Raw genomic sequence first — 23,792 nt, forward strand, 5'->3', positions numbered from 1 at the left:
CCTTTCTTTTCCATTCTTTTCCTTTCTTTTTTTTTTCCTCCTATATCAGCTAATTAGACTTTGTCAACTTGGCTTCAGAGCACATAATTTTTTTGCAGTCTAGACCTACCCTCACTATTAGCGGGTACAATTTCTAAGCCAGAAATACCAGCCTATATTTTTAGCTGGGACTGGCTCCCCTGCATGATTTGCCACAACTGACACTTAACGTAGCTGGAGTGGAGCGGCTGTGAATCTACTTAGTGTTGGTCTTGCAAAAGTCAGTGGAAACAGCTGATCCCCTTAAAAAGAGAACAGAATCAGTGTTTCACTGCACATTTCTGCCAGTGAAACTCCTCTGCCTCATACTAGGATAAACTGAAGTTAGGCAGTAGTGAATCAGACCTAATATGTTTAGTACTTGTATGCTAAATTTATGAGGCACCCAGTGACATTTGCCTTATGTATAATGGTAGCACTCCCAGCAGGCTGATCTAATCATTCATGAGGAATTACAGTACAGTGTTGGAGTTTATTTAATGCTTAATGTTCACAACAACCTCCTGCACTGATTCTAATCTGGTTACTGCACACATTGTGAAGCAGATCTCTGCAGAGGCGCAGCAGCAGAAGAGATCAACCACATCCCGTGCAGCGTGGCATGTATCAGCAATGCAAGGTTGTGCTGTTTCTCTGACAAGCAGAGGAAGCTGGGTTGATTCACACACCAGAGTGATTCCTCTCACCAAGACGCTTAGGAATGCACCAAAGGAAACCAGGCTTTCTCTGCAGGCTTCCTCTGAGCAACAGGATTACTGTAAGTCCAAGGGTAAAATAATAGCATTTTAAAAAAAATGGTACCCTTGACAGAAAAAAAGGCAGGAAAACCTGTGGAAATTTAGATCCAGCAGAATGGATATGCATGGAGTGCATGCCAAGGTGTTAATTTTGCAATGTGTACTTGGAGTGGCACATTTTTCTACTTCTAACACTGTATTCCCTCCAGAAGGGACTCAGGCAGAAAAAGTTTTCTGCCTCCAGGAGCTACACTGTCCTTTAAAAATACCCAAGAGTGGAATAAAGGAGGACAGAGGATGTTCTTCCAAGTTCAGTGTACAAGGAATTCAAGGGAAAAGGTTTTCAATCAGTGAATGAGCTTTTCATAACCAGCTCCCTCTCCTGGGGTCCCTCAAGTTTTGAGCTGGAACATGCTCAGTTCATGTTGCCTTCAAGTCATTTTAACAGCAAATATTTCCTGAGCAGGAAAGGCAAATTGTCCTGCTAGTGGAATCTAGTCACAAGGTTTTAGGGAAATAACATTAGTATTCACAGCTGCTGTGTCAGTGCCACAGAGAAGCAGCAGCTTCAGGAGGATGACTGGTTTGTATCCTGTCCAGCCCTCGACCAAGGCTGGCAAGCTCATTTTGCTGATTTGCCCCCAGAGAGATTGCTGCTTTATCCCCTCAATGATTTCTTGAGCTACTTGCTCAAGAGAAGTATTTACAAGGCATCTGTTTGTGCGATTGATTGTCCTTATGACTTGTTGCCTGGCAGCCACTTAAATATTACTTTAAAAAATTAGTATAAAAAATTTCTTCGTGGTAATCAAGGAGGTTCTCACATTTAACAGCCCTCCTGCAACCACGTGACAATGTGGTGAGCAACAGGACCCATTCAATTTGTTTGCCTCAGGCTGTCAGAGAAACAAATGACCGTATGCTTCCTAAAGAAGCTTCTAACATCATTTCAAATGTCACAGGGCAACAGCCAAGGCTCGTGTATTCTCCAAATGAAAATATACCACCTGCATTTGTGTGCTGCTGACATGGCTACTTATTTCTGGCTAGGAGGAGAAGCAACTGCACAGCTGCGGAAACAGCAGAGGCCTGATGGCAAAACCTAACCATTGAGCAAATGTTTCCTCAGCTTTTCTGCAGCAGTGGCTTATCATCTGGCAGGGAAGTAGGTGTCTCTGTGCATCCTAACCAAGGATACTTCGGGGCAGGCACATGAGCCCTTGGCCTGGTACATGGAAGTAGTGCCCAAAAGAAGCTGCCTGAGCCAGAAGCCAAATTGCAGCTGTGTCCTGGGCAGCACCATGGAGAAACAGGGTTGTGTCCCAGAGTGAAACAGAGGCAGGGGTAAGCTCAGTTGTGGCAAGAAGTTCAAGAAATTAGAGAGGATCAAGTTCTGCCCCTGTATCATTGAGTTTTGGGGTCACTCCAGTGAAGTTCATGGTACAAGACATTGTTGAGCTGCCCTGGGCTTCTCCAGGCTTGGGAGGCTTGAGCCTTCCACTGGCAGTGGCTGTGGGAATGGCGGTGGGGACACCACCGCAAGCTGGGCAGCTAGTGCTAATGATCACTCGCTCTGCAGACATTTTGTACGGCTCCTGTGCCTGCGAGCCAGCACTGGTGCACACAAGCTGCTGAGGAACAGTGTGATTATCGGGTAAAATGTCTGGTTGCGTTATAGACCCGGTTAACAAGAAAGGGGGTGGAATTCCTACATTGCGCAAAGGACTCTTTTCTGCCCCCCCCTGTCGTTTGGACTTTTGCCACTGTTTAAATTTAAGCAGATTTGCTATCCCAACATCTGCAGTTTGATTATTTGACTATTGCCTGGCTCTTGGTCAAACCACAGCAGAACACACCAGTCTGTGATTTACAGCCTGGGCTGTGATTATAATGGTTTTATTTTAGTTGGACCCCTATTTACAAGCTCATTTGTATTAGTGCACAGTGTTATAATAACAATGGTAGAATTATTAGGTCTCATAGAAACAATCGCACATAGTAAATGGCTGCAGCTCGCAGTGTGCTGCTTAAGTGCTCTAGCAGCCCAGCAATGTCTGTAACACAGGGGTTTCCATTTTAATAGTGAGGTTGGGGCGGGGGGGGAAGCCAGGAGAGGGCCGGGGAGGGAGAAGGAGCAGAGCAGAAACGTGGTTATTATTCATTCTTTTCTAAGTAAATAGAAAGGACGTGTGTTTCCTGGATTAGCAACTGAAAACAAACGCTGAGAGGGGGAAAGCGCTGGTGTTTCCCTCACCAAGGTTAAATGAGGTAGTCTGCCGCAGCGCCAATGGCCGCCAGCTACTCAGCGCTGGGCCGTGCACCCCACACAAGGCCACAGCCAGCACCCTGAAGGGGGGTCTGTCTGGCCCATGCAGTGGGCATTTGCCTGGGAGGCACAAGCACAGCCACAGGGGCCTTTCCCAGCACTGGGGGAGGACAAGGCAAGAATGGGGAGATGGTTGGCACCTCTGACAGGCGCTCACTGTGGCAGGAGGCATCCATCGGGTGCCCCACTGCTGCACAGGGCTGAGCTGGTGCTCTGCTGGTGTTTACAGGGTTTGCCTTGGGACCTGTATCTCATGAAAATCCTCCCTTTTTCAGGATCAAAAAGAGCACTCAGGGCTTTACTAAGCACCACATGAATGCCAACCAGACAGACCCCACAAGGCCAAGAGGCTGATAGCCATGTCTGAGAGCAGGCCATTGCTACAGGCCTTATACATTTGATCTGCAGGCCTGACTGGCGCAGGCAACTCTCTCCAGACTGGTCCTTTTGAAAATTAGGTCCCTCAGGTGGCTCACGGTCCCAGGTAGACACTGGCAGAGCTGGGACAAGCACAGTAAAGGGGAAATTGGGTTTCAGTCCCTACAGTCTTCCTGCTGTCTCTGAAAGGACAACTTGTCTGAGGTTACTCTGCACAAGGAGGTCTGCCTCCTTCCCTTCTGCCAGCTGAAGCATGAGCATTGAAAAATGCTGATTCTTTACTCTCAGAGAAGAAAAAAAACATCTAGCAGGTCTGAATTTACTGTCCAGAAGTACAGAAATCACAGCCTGAAGTGCTCTCCTACTCAAGCAGTTGACTTTAAACTGCATTTTCACTCTGGCTTTAGAGGCCAAAGCATGTGGGGCTGCAGCTCAGGTTACCAGGAGGAATTAAAAACACCCATGGCAGGTGAGGCTGCGAGCGGATGTGGCCAAGGGAAAATTTAGATTCTGTGAACCTGAACTCCAGGCATGGATGCGATTCTGCTTTGAGGCTAAGGAGAGTTTTCTGGGGTTTGTTTGTCTGTTAGTTTGTTTCCGTGTTTATTTGTTTCCCAAAAAAACCAACTGCTAGAAAAGTGGCATTTTTGGAGGAAAAACAAAAAAAAAAAGAAATATACATCGAATCTACTCAAAATACAGTTTAGTAGAAATTTGCCTCACCTCCCCCCACCATTTTCAAGACAATAGTAGTTAGTGTTTTCCCTACCTTCTGCATGCATAAAATTCTGTATTTTTTTCCTCTCATCATTTTAGGCCCTCTTTTTTACCACTATGTAAACAAACATACAGAGGACTTCATAACTAAGTAGAAAAATCAAAGAAAGAGTAGGTTCAAGAGGTATTATTGTTCTCTGTGAAGAATGTAAGACAAAGAAACAGCCCTGACCCGACTTGCAGGGCTTAAGTCCCTTCAGTGATGGGACTCCCTCACCCATCACTCAAGGCGGCACATGAAGAGATGAGCTGAATCATCCACTTTCCTTTGGCTATGGATAAAGCATAGGGCATCAAAACACTTTATGTGGATGTTTCAGAAAAATGACTCAAAATACCTGGGATTAAATCAGATTTAAAGTATTCTAGCTAAGAGTATGGGTGTAGAATCGGTGTGTCCTTGATGCCAGTCCTGTGCTTAGCTATCTTTCCTCTTACTTGGTATTCCTGATCAGCTCTGTTCAAGGGTAAAACTCTTCAAAGCAAAGAGAAAAAATAGTATTTTTCTCCCTCTTTCTGACCTCTGTCTGTATACATCCATCCTTATAAAAGCTGCTGGTTTCCAGGGTGCCTTGGTCTTTCCTGAAAGAACCTCCTGACAATTTGGTATACTGAGATTTTGTAGGGCTTTCTGCAGTCCCTTTGTACTAATTGATTCCTCAGTGCATTAGCATCACCAAAGCTAGATTAATCTTCTTTTCATTTTGGTAGTGAGACCAATGTCTCTGTCAACATAGTTTATTGAACCCAGTAGAGTTTTACCACTTGTCTTTACATCCTCTAGGATAGCCTTTCTCTAAAGTGTGTCCTGAGAAACAATCCCTCTTTAAAACTCCCTCTGGCAAAGCTGCAGGGTGGAATTACTCTCCTGTGGGGCATGGTCCACTGCCAGAATCCCTCCTGCTTCATCACAGTTGCCAGATTTTCAAGCACCTGGCACATCATACTGCAGCTTTTGGAATCAAGCTGTGTCATTTTGTCAGGAAGAAACTAGGATGGAGTCCTCTGCTAAAAGGAAGGACTACTGGAAGATACTTTCACATATAGGCTATGCAGCCTGGTCTCTTCTCACAGATGTAACACAACAGTTTTGCAGTAAAAAAAACTTGTCTTCTGACAGCGCCAAACTTCTTCCTTGTATTTTTCAGGTGCCATTGTATTAATTCCTTCAAAACTTGGCAATAACAGCCTTTCTCTGTTTCCATTTCTTTTATTATCTCTTTTATTCAGGCCAATTGAAATTTTATGACTCCTTTTTTTTCCAGAAGAAAATGCAAGGATTGGGTTGGCACTGAGAACAAAGCCCTGAGTCAGTCCGTATAGCCACCGGCCAGCACTGCGAGAACATGATACATGTTGAGATTTACAGCAAGCTGCCACAGCTCCACCATATTCTGCTCTCTCCTTTTCCCCATGGAGTCTGCCTGCAAGGACTTCACAGATTAACAAGAGTGCGGAAACCCTTAATAATTGTTCATTCAAAGTCAACTTTATTGTTCTCTATCTTGCCTATGCTCTTTTTTTATATGAGAAAAATCAGTCTGAGAATTAATTCCCATATAATTACCCAGTCATATAAAAGAGATTGCAGAGAAGAGGATTTGTAGATGGTCTTGCCCAAACTCATTTATTTCATGTCACAATTGTCTGAGAAAAGCAGTCTTTCTGCTTGCTTATATATATGGCACAAAGAGCAGAGCCCCTCCTCTGGTGCTGAGTTTGTTTCTTGCTGAAGCTGCACATGAATTGCCACTGACTTCAGCGGCAGATGGACACGGTCTCTTTTGATTGGGTTTCCACTGTTTTCTCTTCTCATTGCTTATATAATGATCTGTCCCTGCAAACTTTTTGCAAATCAGTTACTTCAAGAATATATTTGTATAGATGAAGATTATTTGCTGATATGTGCCTTGCAAGATCAGTGCCAAAGATAAATAACGAGATGCATGAGTCTTGCCCAAGAGCGCTGAAACAGAGTTTGGCTTACTCATCTGCTTCTGTCACATGCAGCAAACCTGACTTGTAGGCCTGCTCTGGCTACAGTGTTGTGCTAAATCCTTTGCAGCACACCACTTCCCGAAAGAGCCTGGAACCCCCACATCTGCAGAGAAAACCAAACAAACAGAATGGAGAATTTGATTGTAGAGTTCCCACACACAGCTCTGCATTTAAAATTAATATAAACAAATAGATCTGACAAGCTGGGCTACTTAAAAAAGGAACTAGCAATGTAAACCAGAGAAAACTCAGTTTGCATTTATATTTTAATTCTCTATACTTTCATTAAACAAAGTATTTAAGTAGAATTTATACTTCAATGAAGTTGAAGGCACTTAAGTACATGCTTAAAATTCTGCAAGTGCTTGAAAGTATCGCCAAAAACAAGAAGGCAAGTCCTCGAAGTGCTTGGGCTGAGTGTATGCTTAAGTGTTTTGCTGAATCAGATCCATGTTATCACTGAGACTTGAAGTGAGCTTAGAGACTTTGGCCTTGAGGAGGGATAAAGCCAAACAGCATAACAGAAAACTCTTAGGATTTTCTGGGGTCTAGTTCATAATTAGATTAAAAATGCAATCCCATTTGGGGATTATGAACTGATTTTTTTACTTCTTTAAAAAGAGAAAGAGCCCTCCTTTGCAGACATATACAACATCTGCCAGGTAGATTTCCTTCTACTTGCACTTTCCCAGTGTGTGGCATTTCAAAATTAAATAAATGTCAGTGACACTGCAGTTCAATACTCAGCAACAAAAGTATCCATCTCAAGAGGGCAAATCTGTCCCCCATCTTCATCCAGATAGCATTACATTCCTTCTCAAGTTTCCCTCGGGCAAATACATGAATTGTAATGGTATTGGAAGCATTGTATAACACGACCCACAACAATTACATCTAAGCTGTGCTAAATATACATTTCAGCAAACAATTCTTCTTGATTATATGCCTTATGGCATATATGCATATTTAACATACATTTTACATATTTAAAATATGTTTCCCCTACCTCTGATCAGTGTTAGCCACATCTATTGCCTGCAGAAGTGCATGAAGCAGAGCAGATCGAATAGCTCCTTCCCACTACTTCATGTCTCCATCCCCCTTAAAATTATGTCCTATTATTTGGCCTTGGCCTAATCATGCCCTCTAGCACTGCTGAATTTCAGGGAGGGGATTAGCACTTTGAAAATGATGGAAAGAGCCATAAAGAAGACTAAAGACATTAGAAATACCTGTTACCTTTTTGATGACTTTGTACCTGATACCTGGTTCCTTTCAACTGTTCCTTTGAATTTAAAGTTTGAATTTATTCAGTCATCCCAGCAAAGGTCCTGAAACTGTAGTTTGCTGAGCAAAATTTCGTTTATTTTAACAAAGACATTGCACCTCTCAGAAGAACTAGACTCTCTCCTATGCTTATCTACAATAATGTTTTGCTTGACACATGATATTTTCTGGTGTTGTGCAACTGTTCGGCTTCTGGGCCGAAGTCAGTCACTTGTCATCCCTTGTTATTTGGGCTCAAATAGCCCCAAATGTGGGTGATCTGCCAGGAGCCAAGGTTGGGTCCCTCCAGCCCTGGCTGACTCCTTGCAGAGACATTGGGGTGTCTCTGTGCTGGACTCCTCGGGTAGCTGCATTTCCCTTTTCGGGGATCTTTCAGCAGTATACGCCCCCATTTTCCTCCTTCCCGTGAGCACTGGGGTGAGAGCTTCCTGCAGAGCAGGGCCTGACCTGGGACAGACATGCTGATGTGCCCTGATGCCTGGAGCTGGAGTCACACAGTGCAGGAATAGGCCAGAGTTAGCTGAATGGTGCTTTAGCAAGAATGAAAACAGCTCTACATTTATGAAAGCAGCTCCGTTTGCCAAGACATCATTGGCCTCCTTTGCCTTTAATACACCTGATATATTTTACTTCTAAGGGGCTTAGCAGCAGGGCTTAAAGTCCAACTGAAAGGTACATGCAATAAGGATGGTAGAAGTTACGAAGACACATGGGGGCTTAATTCCCTGGGGTCTCTCCCTCCCTGCTGCAGCTCCATGAAGACATCAGGGCATCTCCATGCGATATAGCCCAGCCTCAGGGTGAAGGTCACCCCTCGATGCCGAAGATGTTCCAAGGGCCTTTCTTGGGGGCTGTGAGCAGCTGCTCTGCCCCCATGGCTGGGGCCAGCATCAAGGCACCAGCTCCAGCGTCCTTGCCTCACTCTGCTCACTGTTGTGTAGGCCCATGTGTCCTCCTCAAGGCTTCAGCTCCATGGTGCAATAGACAAACGCAGGGAAGGCCATGAGGTGAAGTTTTCTCTTGGCAGCAAGTTACTGTGCAGATGGGCCCAAAAGGAGGTGTGGAGGCAGGCACAGCACAGCATTCACATGCTACTTGCTGCTGCTCCAAAGGGGGCAAAACCCAGGTATTGACTTTCCCAGATACATGTTTGATGACTCTAATTACTTTTTAAAAATTACCCTTACTCCCCCATCATATCTCAATGCATAGTATCCTGCCACATCAGCTCTAAAATCTACTGAAAGCAGGAGCAATTGGGATCTAGACCTCCTGTGAGTGATAGAGACCTCAGTAACGAGGAAATTAGCAGCTGGAAGATAAAGATGCCAGGGAAAAATGAAGCAAACAAACCTTTCAAAAGCACTTGGGAAAATATCATTGAGAGTGCTCAATTAAATATGAATACTGTTTAAAATGCATGGGCGGAGGCAACAACAGGCAAGGAACAGCTGTGCTTGTTGAATCCCATCCCTTTGTTTGAGCAACAGCACAAATCCCCACAGATGTAGAATCTTTTTATTAGCTTGCCCCCCACCCCACATATACTTATCTTTATTTATAGCATCTCTAACAGCATTTCAGGTTGTAACCCTGATTTATAATATTAGAAACACTGGCACACTATTTTGTTTGCATAGAAGTTAGCTAGGTAAATTGCATAGCTGAGCTGTAATGCTGCTGTGAAGAATAGCAGATGTTTAGTTGTTTTCATTTCTACTCCTCAGTGGACAATCAACAACGTCTGATAACTTCTCTTGCTTGCTATGAGGTGGCCCAGAAATCTAAGTGGGGGGTCTGGCCAGAGCACTGTACACTCCTGAATCAGCAGAATACCTCCGTCAGCCTTTACACTGCTTAATGACAGTGGATAGATCAGTAATTTGGACATTGTTTAGAGCTTTTTATGTGCTTCTGATTGCCCTGGGTCTGTTTGCCTAACGTTTTGGAGTTGTTTTGCATATACTATATAGTCCTCTTCTGGGACTTCCCACAGGACCTCAGGCACCTTTCTTTTCTCTTCCTGAGGAACTGAAAACATACAATACAGATGGCCAAGAAACATTCTTTCCCCTAGTGAATTTTTTTCATTAAAATGGAAACATCTTTATTATAATTAAATTTCCCATAAGCTCTTAATGAGAAACCTCCCAGTTTTCATAGGAAAAAAAACCAAGCAAGCAAAACCCTTAACCCACCCTGTGCTCAGCAAGTCTCCCCAACTCTTACTGTAGACAGGCTGCAGAAGCTGTGTTGTGTAATGCCACGGAAATGTAAGAAACATAACAAATCACTCTCACTCATCCCTTGGTCAATCCATCTTCCCACCCTGAACCACCTGATTTAAACTGATACCCTTTCACTGACCACAGGGAGGCTTCTCTCTGGGTCAGCCTTGCACTGCATTGTGCAGAGTCTGTGTCACCCTAGCCATGGCACTATTGGTCACCATTGCACTTCAGTTTGGTTGCACTCATTGCTCTTAATTGATCTCGATGCATTGGAGACAAACACTGAGTTGTGAGCCAGTTGATTCAATCCAATATCAAAGCTGAATCATGTCAAACCAGTGCTGGCTGATGTAAAATTGCTCAAGAAGCGTGGCTACTTAAAAGGGTGTTAACTTCACCAATTTCAAGGGAGTTACTCTTGTTTTGTGCCACTATAAACAAGAGCAGAGCTAAGCCATGAGTCATCGCCCATCTCTTTTTTGCAGCTTCTATTTTCAGTGCAGAACTGCTGGCTTTGCTGCCGGCTGAGCTTGCAGAGATGCTTTTTGGAGCTTCTTACTAGTTAAAGAGGGGTAGACTTTGATCTCAGTGGGAGAGCAGAGTGAATCAGGATGTTATGATCAGGGAAAGGCCAAAACCCAATGCTCACACAGTATTTTTAGCAATATTAAAGCATACAGGTGCCCTAAAGCCTAGGTCTTGTCTCAGCTGGTAACAGACATTTGAAAGCAGCCGTTCTGTGGCTGCTCTAGGTTCCCAAGAAAAGTGCTTGTCCAAAGGGATCAAAAAACAGGGTCCCTAAGAAAACGGTTTATGGTATTATACAGACCTGGACAAAAATCCCTGAGGTGAATGGTTACTTTGAACTCCTTAAGTATCTTTGCATTGCCATCTAATCAGGAGCTATTTTTAATAGAGGGAGCTATTTTAAAACTCAATTCTCTGACACATGCACATATGAGCCAGTAAGACAGGTGGGATGCACCCATTGCCTAAGACAGGTGATGTAGCAATTCATCAACTGAGAAACATCTGAAAAAGGGTTGTTTTCCTCAAAAGGAAAATGGCTAAAGAAAGCATGTGGCTTTCAGAGGAGGAATAGTTTGTTATTATTAAAGAATCTAGTCCAGAAAATGTTTTTAGCCTGACATTCAGCATTTGAACTATCACATGTGGTCCGGCATTGTTGCTATTAAAATCACTTGTTTGCACCTACCAGGCACCAGGTAATTCTGTGGTTAAACTGTGTTCATACTTTCCTTTTCCCCCCAAGCTGCCCATTAGCTGTTTGGTCTTTGCTTTCAGAAAATGCACATTGTTTTCACCAGGCCTGAAAGCAAGATGTGGTAGGAGCCATTATGAATAGGCAGATTCTGTTTGCAGACCTAGGGATGGACACTGTGCCCAAGGGGGACTAAGGAGAGTCGCGTGTTCCAATGCAAGCATTGCTGTTGGGTACAGTTTGTTTGAAGATTGCCATGCTGGCAAAGATCTGCAAAAGAACAGGATGAAATTTTCCCCCTTGTAGGCTGCTGGCACGGGGTTTGTGCTTTACCATGGTCTCCTTATGAGCCTTACTTTGACAATGTAGTAATGTACAGCCATTCTGCCGGTCTTCCGAAAATGAGTGAATTCCAGTCTTATAACTTAACTGGTGTCACATTAGTATGAATCACCACCAAAATATTTTTAGTGCTCTTTGGAATAAATAGAAAACTCAAGCAAAAGCAGAAGAGCTAAGTAGGAGTTTAGTACTTGTATGAGGAGCCATAACATTATTCTAGTTAAAACCCTATAAGCCTTGATATAGAGCATGCTAAATAAAGCTGCCTCTGTTTCTTTCAGGCCACCTCTTCCTTAATTTGCCAGGTTGGGCTGATTTGTGTTTCTGTGCTGCAGCCCAGCAATCAAACAAAATAATATAACATGCTGGCCAAATTAAAGAGAGTTGGTGGACTGCAAGATTTGCTCTGGTGTGTGTGCATGCATGTGTAGCCATGCCTCGGTCGGAAGAATTTGGAAGAAGTCTTCCCCCCATTGGGATGGATTCTGCTGCTGTCGTACCCAGGCATTTCCTGTGCAATCTTGTTGATTTCAGTGGAATTAGCCCATCTGCATAGCAAGGATCCTTAAAACAGAACTTTGACTATTGAAGTCAATGGGAACTTTGCCACATCCATTAGCTTCATGAAGAGCAGGGATATTGTTGGCTTAAAATTACAGTCAGCTTTCAATTATTATTTCTGGCTTGGGAGGGAAGGGCTTAGAGAGGAAAATGGTTGGAGAGAAACAGCAATTAAGTCCAAGAGGAGGAGTTTGAAAGTAGCATCATTATGCTTTCTCAGAACAACAAGAACACAACACATCTCCAGAATGATGTAGATTAAAGTCAAACTGCAAGACTTGTATATTTTCCATTAGGTAAAGCACTGTGGTGCAAAATGCTAATGATTTTTAAATAATGCTCCATTTTGCAGGGAAAAATTTTCCAAGCAGCCTTTGCCTCCAAAGCAATTGCTGAACATTTAATCACATGGTAAGTATCGAATACTGGCAGAAAGTGTATGTGGTAAGGACCATATAATCACAAAGTAAATTCATGATTATTTTTGCCTTAAAAACCAAGGCACGTGTTAAATGATATTTTTGGGTCTGCTGCATGTAATTACCAAGCATTGTACACTTCAGGAGCACATAATTACTGTGTATCCTCCTTGCTCTATGAGTATACAATTACTCCCTCAGGTCCAAATTCTTCCCTTGGATGCTATCATTGCCCTGTCTGAAGGGCCAAGTGTGAGCCCAAATATAGGATCCTTAGTGACCAGAATTTCAGGGGCTTTCACATAAAGAGCCAAGTCATCATCTTCTCCTCTTCTGGATTCCTGGAGAAAGCTTTGGGTGAATCCAAGACCTAAAGTAAATGTCACAAAGGAACTAAAAGTTGTCTTAGCTACTTTAGCTTTATCACAGAGATAAAGATGATGCTTCATCTTCTTGTGTCTTCCTCTTGCCACTGCATTACTGCACTGTGCTGTCATGTGTCCAGCTTCAAAAGAAGCTTGAAAATTTCAAAATGGGTGCAGGAAAAAGGGTGACAGGGTGGCTGGAAAACCTGCCTGACAGGCAGACACTTAAGGCATTCAACTTCAGTCCGTCAACAGAAAGTTGAAGAAGGTGACTGGAGAAAACACTAGGTATAAAGTCAACAAAAGTCACAATAAAATGTGTGCCTGGACATTAATGTCAGGCAAGTTCAACTAATAAATGAAAGGTAGCAGCTTTAGCAGTCAAGGTAAGTAACCACTGAAGAAAACTGCCCTGGAAGCTATGAAGTCTTCACCTCTGAAGGTTCCCTTATCAAACACTGAATGTCTTTCTGGAAGGAAGACAAGTAGAAGTTATGGGGCTCAGGAGAAACTGGGCATCCGTCTATGTCCTTCGATATGCAGGAGGTCACATCAGTGCCAGCGTGAAACACCTTGGTGCCAGTCTGACCTGACAGGAGAATTCAGGAATCAGAAAAATTCAGAAAATCACAAAAATCTTAGGTTAAGCACATGTAAGAGACTCGATGCCAAACCCAGCTCTGAAGGCTGCTCTGCTTGGAGAGTGACCCCAAGACTGTTGTTGGTGCTGTGTGGGGCTGTGTGGGGTGCAGATGGGGGCAGAGCCAAGGATGTGATGGCTCGTTGGGCGAGTGTTTGGGGTGTGCTGGGATGGGCACTGGACAGGAGCAGCCTCTGCACCTCTAAGGAGCAGAAGGATGGCTGCTGCCTGGAGAGCACAAAACAGACGGCTTGGAGAAGGGCAAGAAAAGAGGAGAAAATGAGGAAACCTCTTGGGAAAGGCCCCACACTGAAATATAATACATAAAGCGTAGAAGTGTGGGGCAATTTCTGGGCTGAACGCCTGGGTGAGTCACTGGGAAATGCTGCCTGGTGCTGTGGATGTGATGGTCAGGGTCAGTGCTGAACACAGTGCAGGGCAGAGAGAAAAACAGAGCTGAAACCAGACGGGGTACCTGCATCCTACCGAATTTCCAGCAAATGCACATAAGAGTTAACTGGTTCTATAGAGTTCTTTTCTATTCACTGCAAACTTCTAAAGGCTTGTTAAATCTTTTGGGTGAGAAAGAAGAATCCTTTTAGCTACGAGAGACAGTTAGTTGGTTTCCATTTGATAACTTTGAGCCTTGGGAGTGAATGGTGTATTTTTTTTAAACCGTGTTCCCAAAGCCTCTCATCAAAAAGGATATGCAGCAGAGAAAGAAAATATTCTTTTTTTTTTTTTTTTCTTTTTGGATTCCCCCTTTGACACATTTTTCTCCCTATAGCAGCTGGCAAGTGGTCACTCGTGTCTGAGGAAAGGAAAAATATCACTTGAGCAGATGAATGTAACCAGAGGCCTGTAAAACCAAGCAGCTAATGCTCTGCTCTCCCTTTCTGTGATTCAGCACCACTGGTACATCTGAGGCGTATCCTGGCACCCTCTCCAGCATTGTCTCGCCAAGCACTCCATGCCTGAGCTTCAGAAACCTTTCTTTGTCAGCGCTGTGCTGGGCTGTTGTGTGAGTGCTAGATAAGGGCTCCGGGTCACTGCAATTCAATGTGTGCCTGGCTTGCTTAATCTGAGGCCCATTGTATGAGGGAACAATTACCTTGATTTTCTCTGTCTTCACATTTGTGCTTTGCAGTCTAGGGATCTTCAAGCAAATGCTAATTAGGACAGATCTCAATTTAAACCATACCATAAGATTTTTGGAGAAAGGTCAACTTTTGCTCGTAGACTCTCACCTGCGCTTACCAAGTCCCACCAGTTCATGTTTTAAAAGCCTCCCCATACCACAAACATTAATTATTTTGCCACCAATTGCCAGTGGAAAGCAATGGAGAGCCATTTTAGTGTGAAGCATTTTGCCATGCCTGTAAGTAGGTGATTTAACAAACCTCAGGCTAATGTCAAAGGTCCTGATGGCTCCCACACTTACAGGCTACTGCACTTTGCACTGACCACTGTCAGTTTTGCCCCAGCTGCAGGGATTTTATTCAGGATAATGCCAGCAAGTATTTCTTTTGATGTTAGATGACATCCAGTGAGTAAAAAAAAAAAAAGAAAAAAAAAAGAAAGAAAAGCCAGCACTGAACCTAGAGCCCAATCTCTCTGAAAAATTCAAGATAATAGATGGTCTGTTTTCATGGCCAGTCTATAACAGCCTACTAATACCAGGCTAGTTCCTTATGCTGTTTAGTACTCCAACACCAACATGCATTCAAAATTGCGAAACGCTGCTAATCTAGGATGTGGTTTCCACCCTGTGCCTGGGCAGGTCTGTGGTAATTCTGCTTGTCAGAGGCCTGTCTCAAGCCTGATGTGAGCAGGAGCAAATACAATTCTACAGTTTTTATTTGTGAAGAAATAAAAACAGCGGTGATACAGGAAATACCCGTAGGCAGTGTGGCTCAGGGGATTAATAACGGTGACAAATGGGCCTTGTCAATTTTCAGCTGCTCACATTTGGTCACACATTGCCGCCGCTCTGTGTTTCCTTTGCCCAGATGATAATAACCAAAGGAGAGGCTGGGCACTGGCAAGTTAAGCCCGAAATGAGTATTTGAGATGCTGTGGGTAGCACCAGCAGGCTGTTCCCTGAAGGAAATGGTGCGATGCCCTTCCAAGCATCTGGGAGCATTAGGATGTGAAGGGTGCTGGATAAGGGTGGCTGGGAGGGGACCAAGGCTCCTAGGCTGTGGAGAGGCGAAGAAGCAGGGTTAAGAAAGACTGTGGGTGTGCAGGAGTGCCTTGAGATGGATGGAGGGGGTGGCATGGCAGAGCAGAGGGAGCAGGAGCCGGGATGGCACAGCCAGGTCTGCAGGGCCCAGGGAGCAGAGACAAGCATCTGCCTGAAGTGCAGCCCTTGCAGCATTTCTTGCCAACTTTTGTTCTTTTTTACTTCCTCTTCTCAAAATAGTTGCTTGTTAGAACAAGCTTCTTGCCAGGATGTCACAACCGAGACATTTGCTCCGGCTCTTGGCTGTGATTCCTGTAGCACGAGTATGCTGGGTAAATCACACTCCCCCAGCTGCAGAAAACACAATCCTGGCTGCACTGGAAATAACTTACTTTGACTCACTTCCTCTTCAGAAACTCTTCAGTATGCCCCATTATGCAGTTCTTCATGTCCTGGTATCAAGAGTGAATTAATATCCATTCCGTCCTTCAGCAGCAAGCTTCTAGGGGATGCTTTTCCTAGCACTGCTCCTTCAGTCATAGCCACTTTAAAGCAGTGCAGTTATTCGTAGCCCTGTGCTGACCAGGGAATGTTCTGCCATCACCAACCAGTCTGTGTGTGTGTGCGCATGTCCATATGATCCAGATCTCTCATTGCTACTCAGTTTACAGAAGATATGAGTCTCTGGCATTTCATCTAGAACACCTCAGATCTGTAGGTCAGAGTCCAGTAGTTCTGTCTTTCAGCTTTTCATGTGTGTTTCAGTCTCCAGTAATTATCCCAACCATCTGTCATCAGAGCAGCACCTGACACTGAAAAGTTGTACGTTCTACTTCAGTGAATAGCATATATTTCTCTCAGCACTGCTGGGAGATAAGAAGGAGGAAGAGATGGACAATTCCTTGGATGTGAAACGTGCACACAAAACATTTTTATTTGCCCAGAACTAAATTAGGATCCCAGAGTTGAGTCTTTCAGGGTTTTACTTCTGTCATTAAGCTCTTTAGACTTCTGAGCTGCAGCAATACATCTTTTCTCTGCTAGCAACATCAAGGCAGCATGGCAGATATTCAGGCAAAACTGTCCTGCATGCACACATACAGACACGCCCTTTTGGTGACTGATTGTTGTAAGGAAAATACTCAATAGATCAAGGACAGCTGTGCAAAAGTAAAAATACCTTCTTAGTCACTGGTGTGAAGTTAGCTCTGCTAAAGAACTTAAAAATGGGGAAAGGAATTTTCATGAATTCAGGTGCTGTCTCAGCAGCCTCAGTCTGTAACAGCACTGTTCCTCTGCTTAAAACTCAGGCATATGAACAGTATAATATGAACAGTATTGTATTCATGGAAAACTAGGGAAGCCACAGGATATTTTTCAGCCAAATCACCCTCATTTTAGCAGCAATTTTCCACCGAGTACAGCAACATGGAGGACCCATCCCAAGCATGAAGAGATGCAGCAAGAACTCAGATATCAACGATGTATGGTGCAGATGAATGCTGAATGTTCACCAGTGCATTGAACTGTAACATTTCTGGTGATGTCTTGGTGACGTTTTAGCAGAACAGAAATACCTTTGATATGGGCAGAGCACAGAGTCCTTTTGAAAAAACAATTGTTATTGCCACCCAGAATTATGCCACAGATCCTGCTACTCACAGAGATCTAGGATTCCTACTACTGATTCTCAGTAAAACACCTAACTACTACTCAAAATCTGAGCCTCTGTGTTTTATTAGTGCCCCTATCACAAACCACAGTTGCTCCAGGCCCCATACACGCACAAACTGTAATCCTCCAGGATTTTTAAATAAGTATGTCAGAGACCTTAATCTGGATCATCCAAAAGTTTATTTGGGGGTTTTACTCCAGATCCCAATCAAAAAGATAAAGCTAGGATCTGAAGTATTTTCTTCTGTAGTCAGGTGTTTCTTCTATGATACGAACAGAGGCAGGGAAAACACCTCTGGCTGACCCTGGGTTTCTGTATCCCCTCTGAGACCTTGTCAGTTCTGCTGCATGATGCCTTCGCAACAGCAAATTACAGGGATAGGCCAGGCTGGAGGCAGCTTAGCATTTTCTTGCTGAGAACCCAAATTTCAATGCACTATTCCTTCCTTGTTCCTCATGAACTGTCTCTGCTCTTCCTGTGAGAGCCAAGAGATACAGATGGGTTTTCATATCCGCAAGGCAAACAACAAAGGTGACTAGTCACAATATCTGGTTTTCATCAGAGGCATTTGTCCCCTAGATGAGATCCATGGGAGGGGCTGTGGCAGTGGGAAGGCTCGGGCTCGTCTTGGTCACTTGGCCATATGAACAACAACTGAGGGATGAATGGGATGTGACAAACACTATGAGCTTTATTTTACAAAGAGGGAGCCAAGGTGAAGACAGGCCGAACAATTTGCCTCCTCATCCCACAGGAATCTTCGGCAAAACCAAAAACCAGCACCAGCGTGCTCGGCGGGCACCTCCCACATTGGAGGCAGCCATGGCCTGGCTGACGTGGTGATGGGCCCACGTGCCTGTGGGCTCGGTCTCCCTGGAAGGACAAAAAGGCAGGCAACCACACAACATGGTCTGCTTGCCTGGGCCTGCCTGGTGTTATGCACCCAGCTCATGCACAAAACACTGCCTTCGTTCTCCTGTAAAGGTAAAACAACCATAGTTGTTTGCTGGCTTTGGAGAAGCTGTTTATGTGCCTGTCCCTGTGGCAGGAAGAGTGGTTCTCAACTTTTTGGGGGCTTCCCAGAGAGCAGAGGTGGGTCCAACACAAGGTAGGGACACTGCTCGAGGTACAAATGACATCCATTTCTCTGCCCCACACCGTTTGGTGGTTCCAGCTGAGCACAGGAAATGGAGCCCAGTAGGTGCCCACTGAGGTGCTCCACAAAGTCCTGCCAGCACCCATAGCTGGGGTCCTCCTTCAGGGTTGCTGATGGTTCACACTGTTTCTGGTGCCACCTCATATGGTGCTTTTCCATTTGGGCAAATGTGGCTTCAAAGGGACAGTTCAATGGCTCAGTCACCTGCAGCTCATTGGCAAGCTGGAGGGGTGTCCTGAGTGGGGGACAGCAGAGGCTGCCCTGACTCTGCTGAAGCTCAGTGTCTTCAGTAGCAATGTCAAGGGTGGACAGAGACAGCATTTGGTTGATCTGTAGGAGACGCAAAGCCGGGAGACCTGCAATGCATCAGGATGAGGACTGGAATTTAAAATGATCTTGGCAGCTTCAAAAAAACAGACTTGAGAAAGTGGGATGAAATTCCAAGTGCAAGATGCTATACTTAGGCTTGAACAAACAGTTCCTTAAATCCATGTGTCTTCCAGTTTGAATGGTGTGAGAAGGGATCCTATTCTGCTAAGCCCTGTACTTCTGTGTTCAGTTTTATGATCAGCCAGAAGACCACATCTCTACACTGTTGCTTTATGATCCCGTGTAAGACAGAGGCTCTGTGAAACATCTGACAGTGGCTGTTTAAAGAACTAATATCATCCCTTTATAGAGCAAATATTTCTGTTCATTTGGTTGATAGTGAGAGCTGCTGGGATTGCAGTCTGATAGTACCAGAATTAAATTTCAGATTTCTCCTGAAAGATCATGACCAGAAAGTATATTAGAGACACCAGTGGGAAAAAAACGTGGTGATGTGGTTGTAGTGGGGAATATACCTTGCTTCCCTCCTTTGTTACTCCACATCAATAGTGGTATTATTCCAATAACATCAAGGGAGTTAGGCAGGTATGAAACTGGAAATAATGCAGTGTTTAATCAGATTATTTGGATAAGAAGAACCTGGGGTAAACGTGTAGCTAGAAAAGATTAATTGCAGCTTCATTTCCCAAGGTAATTCCATGTAGGATTGCCTCTGGTCACAACACAGTTTCACTATAATGGTGCTGCACATTGTTATAAGTCAGCAGTCATTTATTTTGTGCTGAACAGACTACATTATGAAGGAGATAATCCAGTTTGCTGTCATTTTGGCAGCTTGTTAATGACACAGGGCAGCATACTATCACATGGGTTCAGAATTTAGCTGCTAAGCTTCAAGGTTTGTGCTTTGCGCATTCTGTCATTCTTCAAAAATAGTTTTTGCTTTATCCCAAAACTCTGCATTAAATTTATTGTCACTTCTGGCTAGTGTCTAAAGGGCAACCAAATGACATTTTTTTTCCATGCTTGTTAAATGATGTAGTAACAGGGGAAAAAGAGCACTGGCAATTAACATGGCCAGAACCTTCGTAAGAAGCAGAGAGAACAGAAAAGAGAACAGATCTGCCTCGTTCATAAGAGTTTTTAACAAATCTTGCATTGCTCTAAAGCTATGCATGTCCTTCTAGAAGGAAAGGAAGTCCAGTGGTGTGGACATTAGCCTAGGACCCACACTGGGACGAGAGCCAGCTTGAACCACGTTAGAATAGAACAGAATAGTTCAGCTGGAAGGGACCTTCAAAGATCAGTCCAGCTGCCTGACCACTTTGGGGCTAACCAGAAGCTAAACATATTAACAAGGGCATTATCCAAATGCCTCTTGAACGCTGACAGGCGTGGGGCATCAACCCTCCTTCTCTCCTATACTCCATCTCTTTTTCCTAATTTCCAGGCAAGGCAAAACCAGGCCTGCGGCTGGGCCCGAAGCCACAGCAGACACAGCAGCAGCACTAGGGCCTCAGGGTTAGGCCCAGAGAGCAAGGGCGGATGAAGCTTTGTGCAGGTGAGCTTCCATGGCATCCTGTGGGTGCCCTGGGCCTCTGCTCTCTGGTGCCTTGAGAGGGGATTGCCCAGCTCTGCCTCTGCTTGCAGGCCGGTGTCCTTCCCAGGGTGGAGGGAAGCACAGGGTGTCTGTGCTGGGGGATCTGCATCTCCTTCTGGCATGGTTTCTGCAGCCACAGTAACTGCTTGTTTTCTGTTTTTGGTTTGCACGAGCTCATATCTTATGAGTTTTACTTTTACTTTCACAGAGAAAAAAGGAAGATCTGTTAAAAATGGATAGGTCACTGCCATTTCTACCAGAAATTATCAAGATTGCTCTCCACTGCATTGGACTTTCCTATTGCAATTTTACCAGAGGTTTGTTTTTAAAGTGTTTTTCATGCCAAAAATTGTTTCATGCTCATGGACCAGAACAAACCCTTCCGGAAATCACGCTGAGGCTGGGAGGTGATCTGTTGAGTTTGTGATTTGCTTTGGTTGGTTGCTTTGATTTAGTTCATTGTTCTTGGGGAGCTTCCTGGAGAGCAGCGGGCACTCGGGTCTCCTGCTTACTCCTATTCATGAAGGGTGGGAACTTGGGCACCTTCTGACAGCGCAGGCTCTGCAAGGGCAGGTAGGCAGAAGGATCAGGCTGTGGAAGGCATTCAAAGTGGATACAAAAAGCCTGACCTTCATGTGCTGAAGAAAAGGGAGGCTGAAGAGTGACTCAAAGAGGGTAGGAGGAGCTGACACTGGGGGGTGGATGGGTAAAGAATATGATCTTAGCAACTGCTTTTTGAATAGTGGCGTTCAGGGGAAAAAAAAGAAAAAAAAGAAATAAAATTTAAAAAAAAAGGTTGCAAGCAGGAAGGTTTTAGCAAAATAGGTTGACCTTTACTGATGGTAACCACTATGAATTATATCAGTTTATACCAGCAGAGGAATTGAGCCTGAATTTATTTTTCTTACCGACTTCCCCACTAGATGTAGTCAGTGGTGAGTGAGATAAAACTAGGAGGAAGCCGAGTGCTGAGATTGCTAACAGCAAAGTCCACCTCTCAGACCAGCCATTCATGCAAAATATCTGTGATCTCTCTCTTTCTTTTTTCCTTATGAAAAGACTGAAATAAAGTCAAAATTGCACTGTGCTGCAATAAATGGTGCTAATGGAGGTGGGAGGCATCCTAGCACCCTCGTCCTCCCACCCTCCTCCCTTCCCTAATTCCAGTAAAACATGCCTGATTGAGAAGGGTTAACATTTGCTGAGGTCTGGAGAAGGACTTCCTGGACCAGAGTGGGTTGTCACGCTGGCTGCATTGGGGTTTAAGCAGCTAGTGTGAGGAGCAGAAGCTGGAGAGAAGTGGGTAGATGTGGGGCTAACTTTTGCATGTGCAAGGACCCTGGCCCTAGCAGCAATGCATCCAATGCATTTGGCAGAACAGTGGTACCAGGCTGATGTTTTTTATTGCCAGGCTTTCTGTTAGCAATACTGCTTGCAAGACATTTGGCTATAAGTGAATCCCACTAGCACCATCTCCAAGATACCCCAACCTTGCATCACAAATGCCTGCTCAACCAAGAGCCAAGGACTGGAGGTGGTAACACTCTGGAAACAAAAAGAGGAATGATGCACCCATTACCAGTATAAAGCTTGAGTGGCAGCATGGCATGGAGCTCAGCAGAGCAAGGATCCCAGCAAAGCACAGTTTGGCCCTAAGTTAAATGCTTTCTTTTCAAATGTTGTAGCCAAAATGAAGAAAAGCATAAACTGGTATCCTTAAAATGAAGATAGGGAGAAAGAGAGGAAAACCAAAGCCTTTTTTTGATAGTTGGAAGGCTCTCATTTACAAGGAGTCACCCTGGATGAGAAAGTATAGAGTAGGCAGAAACAGCAGCGTTTCTGAATGTCTCAGGAACAAGAAAGGGAGGAAAACTAAGAGCTGAAGATGACTCATTTTACAGACCTGAACGAGGAGGATGAGGTATTCATCAGTTTCCCATGAAACAGTGGTTTTAAAAACAAACCTCATCTTTCAAAGAAAAAAAAAAAGTAAGAGAAACAAAACCCAGAAACCTTTCATGAGATTTTGAGTAATTTATAAATGTCTCTTGCATTTTTCTCATCCTTAGAAAATTCCTTGAGAAATCAGTGGATCACTATTGTAGGCGGGAGCTTTCATCACCATATTGAGTAAGCAACAATGTTCATGTCAATCTCCTGCCTTTGGATCATGGTAAGTACTGTGCATGTCATCACAACGGCTGCGTTTGCACAATGCCTTAAGACACTGTTGCTGATGCTTGTGGAAAGTACAAAGCAGTCCCCGGAAGGCACTGCGCCCCATTGTCCCACACTTCTTGTTTCCAGTCTTTATCAGATGGTGATAACAGGAAATAGTTGTTTCTCTGCTAACTTTTTTGGTTCCAGTTCTCCTGTGATTTATATAGGGTGTAAGTGATAAACGTATCTCCATCAACGCCCAGAGATTTATAAGAGCTTTGAATTAATAGGCTGAGAGAATATAAATCTTCTGGATTAAATTCATATAATCTCTACCTTACAAAGCTGATTTTTTTAATTATTCTCTCTGGAGAGAATAGATTAACAGTATGACACCAAAGTTTGACGTACCCTTATCTTACAGGAAGAAGGCATGTGCAGAATAAGGATGGATTGCCTTAGTCCTTCACCATTAAGAGAAACAAACTAGTCTCATGCAGTTTGGGATGTATGGGCATCTGTCCCTTGCTCCTGCTGTCTTCTCAGTCTCCTCTGCCATCTCCAGCAGGAAAGACCATAAAAGCCTACACGCTCAGCAGGAAATAAGACTCAAAGGCATTTCCTACGCGCCTTCATGTTACCCTTTCGTCTGCTCCCAAAAAACAGCAATTGTTTAGCTTTTTTCTACTGCTGTGATTCAACTTAGAGATGAGTGCGTTTCAGGTCAATATCTGTATACAGGACAAGATCCCCCACTTTATATGGGGAAAAAGTCCTGGAAGAGGGAATTAAAAGATTTTCTGAGGTTTCCTGTACAGCAGTTTTCCTGGGTGGTCTTTCTGAAGAGAGGTGATGGGGGACCAAGTAATTTGGAGGCTGCAACCGTCTCCTTCTCTTGCAAAGCACAAGACTCACTAGGATGTGGAAAACTTTTCCTAATCAAGCCAAGCATCATCTTCTAGATATAGCTCTTGTTTCTGATGCCTGTTTTCATCAAACTGCATGGTTCTACATACCATCACTTCCCTTGCAACAGTGCTCTCTATCACATTTACTGGATTTTTTTTTCCCTCCTACTTTATCATGCTTATCCCATCATTCCTAGATAAGTAATTCCACTCTTCATTGGGTGTTAATCTTTTGCAAATATTTACGTACACCTCTCCTCATACCATCACTCAGCCAGTCCCTTCAAACTTTTCTCTGAAACCCACCACAACTCTTGTAGCTGCTGTTACTCCTCTTTTCTATGGTCACTCACTACCCTTTAGATAACAGCCTCCACTGTTGGCCACTATACACATTTCTCTTTAAAACACAGAGTTTTTCTTATAGACCTGTCCTATCTCTGTCCTTTTTTTCCATAA

The 23,792-nt window shown here is 44.1% G+C and overlaps 1 long non-coding RNA gene across 4 annotated transcripts; it reads left to right on the top strand.

Annotated features, from left to right (window-relative positions):
• LOC118255803 (uncharacterized) lies at positions 1-23,792 on the top strand. Of its 4 annotated transcripts, none has more exons than XR_004781032.2 (5): positions 1-796; positions 20,116-20,226; positions 20,474-20,582; positions 22,335-22,438; positions 22,850-23,792. It is a non-coding gene; the product is annotated as an uncharacterized LOC118255803 (long non-coding RNA). The 4 variants fall into 4 exon arrangements; XR_004781033.2 differs by lacking the exon at positions 1-796 and adding an exon at positions 17,481-18,163; XR_007707733.1 differs by lacking the exon at positions 1-796 and adding an exon at positions 18,218-18,287.

This window comes from Cygnus atratus, chromosome 1 (assembly GCF_013377495.2).
Source record: "Cygnus atratus isolate AKBS03 ecotype Queensland, Australia chromosome 1, CAtr_DNAZoo_HiC_assembly, whole genome shotgun sequence".
NCBI classification, from domain to species: Eukaryota; Metazoa; Chordata; class Aves; order Anseriformes; family Anatidae; genus Cygnus; species Cygnus atratus.